An 8,313-nucleotide genomic window follows, 5' to 3' on the forward strand; every position below is an offset into this window, starting at 1 on the left:
CTTCCATGCATCAGATCCCATAAGACCATGTGACTATCTTTCAGCAATCAAACATTAGGAGAATTAACGTAACACTTTCCTGTCCTAGACAGCAAAAATTGGATGTGCTTTCTATTGGGTGCTCGCTCCCATTTGTGCTGCTAGAAACCCAGGATCTCTGGGTCTCGGCTTGGAGAAAAATCTCACCGGATTTGCATCAGACTGTAATGTGAGCAAGAAATCAACCTTTTTTGTGTTAAGCCACTGAGATTTTGGGTTTATGTGTTACTACAAGATAGTCTAGGCTATCCTAATACATTTGTGCAAGTTTTAATATTTTTCTATTTAATATTCATAAGTTCACTTGAGGAAAGTATAATTATTTTTATATTACATATGAGGAAGGAGAGATTTGGAGACATTTAATTACTTGCCGAAAGAAGAAATAGAAAATGGTTGAGCTGGGATTCAAATCCAGCTTTCACTTGAACTGATTTTTTTTTAACTTAAACTATTTCTTTATTATATGACATATAATGTGACTTGCATGTGAATGGAGCTACTATTTTTGCATAAAATCTCCCTGGTATGTGAACAAAAGTGATTCCTTTTATCCCTTTTTATCCTTATGGTTTTCATCCTCACTGCATAACTATAGCCTCTTATTCTATGAGGAAAAACCCAGCCTCCCCAATTCGGATTTAAAGTTTAACAAGGTACTACAATTTGTTCCCAATTTATAGCAGAGAACAATCTACCTTTAAGAAATCGCCCTTATTCCAAAGCTGGACAGTAATTGGGGACAAATATGTGGCAGAAGCCCATATGTCCTGGCTACTTGATAATCCTGAAAGGGCTCCAGAGTCCTTTATTTGACACATGAGCCAAAATAATTCTTAAGAGCCTATCATATAGTATAGGCATTATGGACCTACCATCAAGAGCATCTGTAATTTATTATCTAGTCATTGAGATAAAATAATCATTTCTCCCCATGTTTTCCCTTATAATTAAAGCTGTGTATTGTCAAGAGTTTTATACATGGCTTCTTACTACTTGTGTAATTTTGGAAACGTCTCGTAAGTTGAATAACATAATTAAATATGCAATCTATCAACCCTATCACCAAAGCTTAAATGAATCAAAAATGTATAGATTTTTTTAAAATAAAAAAATATATTAAAAATTTAGCCCAGCTCTTCAACTCACTAAATTTTAACAGCATTTCCTGTATTTTGAAAAGTAAAATGCAGCTTAAGAATGACTATGCCATCTACGGCCATGCTATGCTGAACAAGTCTGATCCTGTCTGATCTCAGAAGCTAAGCAGGGACAGGTCTGGTTAGTACTTGGATGGGAGACCACCTAGGAAGACCTGGTGCTGTAGGTGTAAAAAATAAAAAAATAAGGGATTGTAAGCTGATAAGGTCCTTGCAATCTGTGAGGTCAACCAAGGGTTGCCTCTCCTAAAAATAGATAGATAGATAGATAGATAGATAGATAGATAGATAGATAGATAAATAGATAGAATAAAATAAAAAGAATGACTAAGAATGACTATGCCTATGAAACTGTTGTTCCAAACCCAGTTTATTGCCTCAAGATCTCGGGAACTAGTGACTTGGAATGGCAAAAAGCTCTGTTTATGCCTAAGAAAGAGCACTAAAACCAAGATGATATTCTCTGAGTAGCTTCCAAGAGAAATGTTTGAATATTTTGTAGGTTTACAAACATAGGACTATCAAATCTCATGTGAAAAGGAATGAGAAGATGAAACAAAAATATAAAGAAATATGCAGTAATTATTGTCTTGCAAGTAACCCGAACTTCTTAAAAAGGCATCTGTACCACATAATATCTGGCAATAGCTACCGACTCTCTAGAGATATTTAAAAAATTCATTTCTATAGCACCTCTGTTTCTTACAGATTGAAATAGAAAATACAGAAATTAGAGCTTAGCCTAAGAAGCTTTGGTTTGACTTCTACAGAGTTATCTCATTTATTCATACATACACTCCATGTACATGATGTCATGAGTTTTATTTTCTGTTTAACACCTTAGTGAAATGTGGAAAAGATTATGCCAATATTCGCACTGTCAAGAGTAATAACTCTTTTCTTATTTTCATTAACATTTATTTTATGTCAAAATAATTGCTGTAGCAACATGCGGAGGAAAAAAACATTGAAGAAAGATTTAGAGAATGTCATTAAGCAGACGTATCAGGCCATAATAAATCTGACAGATAAGTGATCATTTCAGGCATGGTCATCTTCTTTGTCAAGGTCAATCAAGTTTATTCTGATATATTTTTGCTGATATTGTTATTAATTAAATATATAAGAACATCTAGTCATTTTAATAGGAAAATCTTCAAGTCACAGTACAGATAGAATCATGTAAATAACTACAATGCCCACAAGGTGGCAAAGCATACAAATCTACATCCTTTAGATGGGATCTTCCTGTAGAAAAAAATGTCTTTCAGCATGGGGGATGGGAGGGGTGCTTCTCTTGTCATTGTCTGTCTGCTGGCTAGAGAATAGCGAAATTATACTAATTTCTCAAAATTTGGTAATTACTCCAAATTCCTGGTTCTTGAGATGAGTGTATGTATCATGTTACTATTCTAATTTATTACAAAATTTCCTTTCTAGAGCAAAATTGAATTTCTTAAGTCCTAAATGTGTATTTCAAAGGCAAAATTATTGGGTCCCTCTCTTATAACGTTTTAAATCCATTTGATATGTATACATGAGTCAGTCGGAAAGTGGGCGTTATTGCTACACAAATTCAGAACCATGATGTGATTATATGATTAGTGCTAGTTATCACAAAATTACAGTTATTTATATTTCAAAAATTTTTGGTTTAGAGAAGCTAGATTATAAGACTTCTTCTTAACATCGTTGTTCCAAAAACTCTATGCTCCGGCTTCTCTTTTCCTTTAATATGCTTTGAGTGATCAACCAGTTTTCAGTAACCTAATATATAATAATGACTCTCAAATCTACATCTGAAGCCCTGGCTTCCTGAGTCCTGGATTAAGAAATCTAAAATAGCCATCTGGATATGCCATACACAATTTGTATTTGATATATTTTAAAATGATCTCATTATCTTCCTCCCAAAATGCCTATTCCTTTCATCTGATTTCTCTTCTGGTTATCCAGTGGAGTGTGACAGCTGAGTTAGAAGCCTGAGACTGCTTAATATCTACTCGTTGGTTTCCCTGTACCCTATGGTCTGGACCCTGCCCACTTCTTTTGTCTCAGCCTCTGCCACTCTTCCATGCCCTAAACTTACCATATTCTCTTATCCTTCTGTGCCTTTGCTCATACTATTTTTTGTTATCTAGCTAGTACTCTTGAGGTTGTAAACTGATATAAGCTTTTTAGATGCTTTTGCGTTAAGTACCTTAGACCATTCATATTCTTATGTTTATCAGTTCTATTTTTAAAAAGGAAATTACAAAAATGTTGTTCTGACATTTGTATAAATATTATTTGTAACAGCAAAATAAAGAGAAAAACAGAAAACTTAAATGGACAATACAGAAATAATAAAATAAATTACACTAAAAGCCCAAGAATGTTGTATAGATGTGAAAGTAGCATTTTCAAATAATGTTATGGTTTAGAAAATGTTTGTTGTATATTAAGTAAAAAACTAAGTTTTGCGGGGTTGAAAAGACTCTGGAGCCAGACAGGCTGGTTCATATCTGGGCTCTGTCACTTCCTAGCTACAAGTTATTTATTTTCTCTGCTCCTTCGTTTACTCATCTATAAAATGGGAATGATAATAATGAAACTGTAATGAGGATTACATGAGTTAACGCATGTAAAGAGCTGGCAGTGGTTGACAAATAGCAAGTGCTAAAAAAAAGTCTGCTAATATTATTGTTCAAGAACTGGCATTCTAATAATTTTGCTGGTGACTATTAAACTACTGATGTCCTATGTTGATAATTGTTTTGATCCACATCCCTTGATTAATTCCTCATGCTAACATGGTCTCAGGAAAATGATGAGGCCAATTATTAAACCAAGTTAAAATCATTCACCTTTGGTTTAAGTGGACTGCTCCTTGGAGAAATTGTTTATAATTCAATAGAGTGAATTTGTCACATCTCAGTAACTGAACTGTTAAAGCATAATAATCTCCTCAGAGAAAGGTCTTGAAAAGAATAGCCTCAAACCAAACGTTCTAGACAAAAGCAAGGTTTAATATTCCAGCTTTTGTTCTTGAAATAGAAACCATGATACATTTTTTCCAAATGAATATTTATGAACATAATTAAAGGCACATTATGATAGTCTACTGATTTACTCTGAGGGTGGCTGAGACTTCTTTAGATCAAAACCTAACTTAGATAAGTAGATATGAAATGCTTCATGTTTCTAGTGTTAATTATCTTCTGATATAAAAAATAATTAGTTTTAGTTTGCTTAGCCAATTGGTAAGAAATTGCTGATATTCTAATATATCTGTGATATAGGTCAAGATTTAAAACTTTAATATTTCCTCAATCTCATCAAACTGGGACTTCTTCCAGAATATGGAATAATATTAACCTATATGAATATCTGTTCAAATAACAAGTCTCTAAGTGAATTCAGGTAAGTTTTAGCTCTTCTACAATGGAAGTCCTCATTCAACTTAAGAAATTTATGATTTATATTTTATAAATTCAAACTTAACTAATATGGATCTTCAAAAGACTCAACTGAAATTGATTTTACCTTTGATGAAAGTATCTGCTAACTATCTCAGCAATCATACATAATAATATAAAGAATACTCTTAAGGGAAAAGAGAAGTTGCTTTCGAATTTACAGAGTATAATTCATTTAATAGATTGTTAGCTTTACTAAAATTATTATATATTCTAAAATATAATCAGATTTTAGAGTACTTTTTACTATTTCATGCTAATTAATTCTACCCAATTAATAATATTTTTCTAGAAAAGTTTTCCTTCCAACTCAGTTTATTATCTATTTTCTGAGCTGCAGCGGGTTGATTTGTGGTCTTAAAAAGATGTGTCTGTATCTTAACGTCTCTGAATATGACTTAATTTGAAAAAATGGTCTTTGTGAATGTAATTACATTAAAAGTCTCATGATGAGACCATCCTGGATTAGGGTAGGCCCTCAATTCAATGACACATATCCTTTTAAGAGATACCCAGAGGAGCGCCACAGAGAAGAAGGTCATGTAAAGACTGAGGCAGAGATTAGAATTATGCAGCCACATGTCAAAGATGCCTAGAGCCACCAAAAGATGGACAAAGAGGGGGAAGATTCTTTACTAGAAACTTCAGAGGGAACATAGCTGTCTGACATCTTGATTTTGAACTTCTGGCCTTCAGAACTATGAGAATACATTTCTGTTGCTTTAAGCTACCAAATTTGTGGTAATTTGTTAAGACAGCCCTAGGAAGCTAATACGTGAGCAATCTCTAAAAACTCATTAAATAGAAGAATTAGTTTAGTTAAATATCTGAAAGTTGTTTTTTTTTTTTCTTAGAGTTCTGGTAATCTCAGATTTTATTTCTTTGGAAAGAATTTTTTCAATATAATTTTAAATGAATTGATTACAAGTAAATTCAAAATCTTTATTTCTTTTTCATATTTGCTACTTACAGCTTATTAGAAGATTAAATATGAAACAATATTTGATATTAGTTTTCTAAGAGTAATTTTCCACACTATCAAACTCTTTTTGTTTCCATGGTGGTTTCATTTCTGGAAACAGTTTTGAGTAAAATCAAATTATAATCTGGGAGCCTCTTTAACCTTTAATCTCACAACTGATTGACCTATCTGACTCTAGCTCTTAGGGTGGTAGAACAATTCCTCCTTGGTAGGTCACTTGGGTTTGGAAGATGAAACTGTCCATCAAAAGATTACTGGTCTCATATCTGACCCCAATCTTCCCTCCTCTCCATCATACCAGAGGACATGGGTGCCATGAGACAAAGGAGAGAGAGTATGTGCGCTGAGTTCTTCTGCCTAATAGAAGGAACAGAAATTGAAATGTGGACAGTCAGGTTGAAAGAATAAAAAGCAGGTTAAGAAAACAAATTTGACCTAGTAAGAAATGCCCAATGTTAACTGGGCTAAAGAAACGTCAAAGGGAATAAGGAAGTCTAATATTCATTTCATTCTATTTGCTGTGAATGAACATTAGTACCCCGTACCATTCTAACCTCATGCCACTATCCCTAAACATATAATGGCCACATTCATTAGATGTTTACTACATACCTGGCAGTTTACTTTCATAATTTCACTATATGCTCGTAAAAGTTCTAGGAAGTAGAAACTATTATCAACTCCGACCTTCAGGAAAGGTTTAAAAAATGCAGATGCCTCATGGAAGTGATAATTTGGAGAAATTAAAGGTTATGTTTCACATTTGTGTAAATGCAGACTAGAGGAAACATAGGGAGATCAAAAATATTTTTTTGCAAAAGGAAGAGATATCACACTGGGAGAAATCTCAGACTACTCCCAAGAATTTCCAGGAAATCCTGGATGAAAGACTGTTTCCTACCTGACAAAGAACATTTATTTAATTTTTGCAGGATCGTGTGGCCAAGTAGACTGAAAGACTTTAATATATGCAGGAGACTGATATCTGAAGGTTATAAACCAACATCGATGGACTAGTTCATAGAATGTGAAGTAAACTAATGACATTTTTCTTTCCTGTATTTTTTTACTAATTCTTATTAATATTTTAGAACAAATTGAGACATTAATATGCCCAATTTTCCAATTCTATAAATATTTTCCTTTTTACAATATTAAGATTGGGTCAATTAGAATGAAAAAGAAAAAAAGTCTTGAACAAATTTAGAGTTTTTTGATTAAATGTGGTAAAACTTTATCACAAGGAATACAACCTCCACACTATAGATAGTTCTTTTCTCTAAGAACACATTTAGCGTTTGTTGCAATACATTAACTTACATTAAGATCAAATTCTAGATACTTCAGGGAACCCCGGAGAAGTTGGTTGATTCATGTTTAACCAGACACCAATGTTTATGTGGCATGAGGGTGAAAAAATATTAGTAGGGTGTTAATTGAGCTGATTAGATTTAAAAAGTGAGAGATGTTTTGTTACTGAGTGGGCTGAATAAGGAAAATAGTGAGCGTGTCCTGAGATGCACTTGCCTTCTCTTTTTTCTCTTGTCTTTATCTTGCCAGGGTTGAGACTGCAGTGCAATGGTGCTACAATAGGACCTCCAACTCCCTGAGAAACCCTGGCCTGGACCTTGCCTGGCCTCACCGGTTTCCCCTGCCATGCATGGCAGCTTCTGGGCTCTTTGTGATGGGACTGAGGGACTTACCATCCAAGCCAAAAATATGAAGGAAAAGAAATGATATGTATAAACATCAACTTTCAGGCAGATTCAAAATCAGCTCTTGGAATCTTTCTCCAGGTCTTCCTCTCTTACAAACATAACTTTACTTAAAATCTCAGGCATACTTTAAGAATTATTGAAGAAAGAAAACCAGGTCAGAAAACTTCGTTCTAATTGATTTCGTCATTGTTGCTTTTAGAATTAAAAGGCAGTCATTGTGCCTTAGCGTAGCACTTCTCAAACTGTTTGCGGTAAAGAACCAGGAAAACAGAGCAAGGGTCCTTATGACTTTGATAAAATTTAGCTTTACATCCTGGCTCTAGAAATCATCTCTCTGTCTCTCACTATCCCTACCCGGCCTCAGAGATCTAGACTTTCCCCTGAATAACAAGCAAACTCCAAGGCAGCACAAGACAGTAGTGCAAATTTGACTAATGGTCATAAGGTCCAGTCCTCTGGCAGGCTAAAGATAGTAAGTATCTGGACCTAAGTTATGTTTCAGCTTCTAAATCCTAAGGTGGAACGATCCCTTGGCTATTTTCCCATGAGACCGGACAGAGGGACAGCAGAACAAACCTCAGAATTGTCCTCAAAACCTGAAGAGATGATTATTACTTCTGACCAATCAGCTCCTAGCACAACTCCAAACCCCTTAACTCTCAGTGTCTTGTGATTTTGCCCTATATAATCTGTAAACTACATGCCATTGGAGAGTTCAGGCTTTTGAGCATAGTTTCCTATTCTCCTGGGTGGCATCATTCATAATAAAATAGCCAATATTTCTCTGCTGCAATTTTCAGTGTTTAGTGTTTGGCTCTGCTAGCACCAGATGGATGAACTCTTTTTGTTCAATAACACCAGTTCTTTGCTTTTTATTTCAATTTCCAATCTATTGTACAGTTATTCTTTTGGAAAGTATAGTAAAAATGAATTATGATAAGAATAAAATAAAAATA

The 8,313-nt window shown here is 34.2% G+C and overlaps 1 pseudogene; it reads left to right on the plus strand.

Moving 5' to 3' along the window:
- Window positions 1-1,250: 1,250 nt before the first annotated feature.
- On the plus strand, window positions 1,251-1,369 carry LOC111730008 (annotated as a pseudogene).
- Window positions 1,370-8,313: the final 6,944 nt, after the last annotated feature.

This window comes from Pteropus vampyrus, unplaced genomic scaffold, assembly GCF_000151845.1.
Source record: "Pteropus vampyrus isolate Shadow unplaced genomic scaffold, Pvam_2.0 Scaffold297, whole genome shotgun sequence".
Lineage (NCBI taxonomy): Eukaryota > Metazoa > Chordata > Mammalia > Chiroptera > Pteropodidae > Pteropus > Pteropus vampyrus.